At 46.7% G+C, this 2,433-nt stretch overlaps 1 long non-coding RNA gene across 1 annotated transcript; it reads right to left on the bottom strand.

Moving 5' to 3' along the window:
• Positions 1–340: 340 nt before the first annotated feature.
• LOC114063073 lies at positions 341–1,525 on the bottom strand. Its single transcript, XR_003572497.1, has 3 exons — positions 1,391–1,525; positions 1,266–1,299; positions 341–551 (listed from the first exon to the last, which is right to left on the bottom strand). It is a non-coding gene; the product is annotated as an uncharacterized LOC114063073 (long non-coding RNA).
• Between the last annotated feature and the right edge of the window lie 908 nt (positions 1,526–2,433).

Below are 2,433 nucleotides of genomic sequence, written 5' to 3'. Positions count from 1 at the left end.
GTCTTCTCAAAACGAGACCTTATATAGCTCAACAACTTGCAAAAATCCCCACACTCAGTGCACTTCTAATTCCTCTTCATCCAACCCAAGCCCAGATGGAAACAACAAACCACTCTCATCCAATTTCAATGAATGGAGACGCCACCATTTTACTTTCTTCAGTGTAACATTGGGGTCACAGGCACTTTTGTGGAGCTGTGTGTAAGCCATCTTTCCTGAGAGACTGCCACCCAGGTACTTTTACAAAACAGTCTGGATCTCTCACAGGAGAGGAATCAAGCTCTGAAAGCTGTTACTCGTACATATACATGGTGATGAGGGATGGAGTCCCCCTCTCTTACCAATACTTTTTATAAAGGTAGCTACAGCAACATTTATTTCAGGTATCACTTCCACAGTGAAGTCCTCATCTACAGTCAGGCCGCTGATGTTCTCCAACAGCAAACGTAAGCAGTTTGGACTGCATTTTTCTATGTTGTCAAACACCACCGAAGGTGAGGTCTCTGCACAGCCAACTTCTTCCTCGAGTTCACCACTTGGAGCAAAACTCTCTGCAGCGCAAAGAGAAGTCAGTCACAGAAAGTGTTGGTACACATTTCCTGGAATAAACAGATTCTTCCTACTCTTTCTCTCCTTTCCTTCCCCAAGAAAGCAGATTGCTAACCAACCAAGTACTGCAGGGTATCCCTGGACATTTTGGGATCCAAACCAGCCCAGATGCAATATTCTGCAAGCTGCAGGCAACCTTCTTTGGTGGCACAAAAACAGCCATGACTAAACAAGTCCAAGGCCATTTTGTTTTGTGTCTTGGGGCCAGAGATTAAACTCAACTAAAATCCATTGAGATCACTGGCCGCGGCTTCTCAGCTGTCAGTAAGGGTTGGTTGCAGCCTCTGCATCATTTTCTTAGCCCTGGTGAAGGTGTAACAAGGCTGAACACAGCTCAGGACATCCACAGGCACCACAGGCCACCAGTAGCCCTGCGTGATTCCATGTAAAGCCCCCCGATGACCACCGTGCCCTGCCATCAGTGCAGCATGAAGCTAAAACCAGGCCCATTGTCCAAGTCTGGCAAGGTGAACTCCATTCGTGGCGATCAAGTCTGCAGTGCCCCTGCACAGACATTCCTTCCCTGTATCACCTGAGTCACAATACCAAACTCAGGAACTTTCAGCAAAACTCCCCACAGAACTAGAGCCACGTGTGCAGAAGAGCACCAACATCTTTGTTTTAGGAAGAATCAGAGAGTGAGGATAGCATTTTACCTTTTGTTTGAAGGTTGCTCACGGCATCCAGAGCCTAAAACAAAGTGAAAGCAAAATATCAGTGACAGATGTGATTCTGTTACCACTGTTTCTGAGGTTTGGTTGAGATTATAAGTTTTGTTCACCTTTGTGGGAGCTGGTTTTTCTTCAGGTGTCCCCTCTTCAGTAGCTAGTGTGCTTTCTGGCTCTGTGACAGTCAACTTCACTACGCCTTTTCCTTCCAAATGCAACTCATGAGGCTGTTTCTGAAGAACTCGTTGCTTCACTAAATAAAACCAAAACACCTGAGTGAAAGTTTGAATAGAAATACAGCTTTGGATTATGTAGTGCTTTTCCACCATCACGTTTGGACACTGTCGTGGTTTAGGAATGGTATTCCTCAATTTATTGTTTCTACTGAAACACCCCGCATCACGTGCTGCTGGCTCAACACTCCCCACCCCTGCAGCCCCTGGTGACGGGATGGAGAGCAGAACTGGAGGCACAGAAAATGAGAGATCACAGTGTGAGATAAGGACATTTTACTAGAAATCAGAAAAACGGACAGTAACATCCCCAATACTAATAGCAGAGTGTACAAGACAGGTGAGCACTTCATGCGCCTTTGCTCACCCAATCGCTTCCTGCGCCAAGCACTGGAAAACCGCCCTCCCTCCCCGCTTCCCCGTGCTTGCTGAGGTGGGATTGAATATCCCCTGGGTCCCGGCTGTGCCCGTCTTCGCTGCTGCAAAAGTTATCCCTGTCCTAGCCGGACACAGGGCAGACACATTAGCTGTCCCACGAAATGAAAGAGCTTTCAACTCCAACACTAACACAGTACGCACAAGGCGTTTTGCCTGAAAAGGAAGCGGAAGAACAGCAGAGGACATTATTTCCCCGAAGAAACACAACAGGTGCAAAGCTCAGCTCTGTCACATGTTTCATGTTGGTAACCGCCCCCAACCCTTTCACATCCTCTTCCTGCCAGTGTCAAAATGGCTTGTGGCTCTATGTGATGAACTTACTGGCTCCTTGAGTCAGCAACTGGGAAGCATAAGGCAAGGAAAAAAGTATACATAATATATCTGTGTGTGTGTGTTTATGCACATACATGCATGTGTATGTACACATCTAATCCAACTGCAGCTAAATCCTTTCCACCTGGCTGCAAGTTTAGAGAAATACATGC

This window comes from Empidonax traillii, unplaced genomic scaffold (genome assembly GCF_003031625.1).
Source record: "Empidonax traillii isolate 1590-97213 ecotype Southwest subspecies unplaced genomic scaffold, ASM303162v1 scaffold449:size826340, whole genome shotgun sequence".
Lineage (NCBI taxonomy): Eukaryota > Metazoa > Chordata > Aves > Passeriformes > Tyrannidae > Empidonax > Empidonax traillii.
This window is presented reverse-complemented; position numbering and strand designations above follow the sequence as displayed.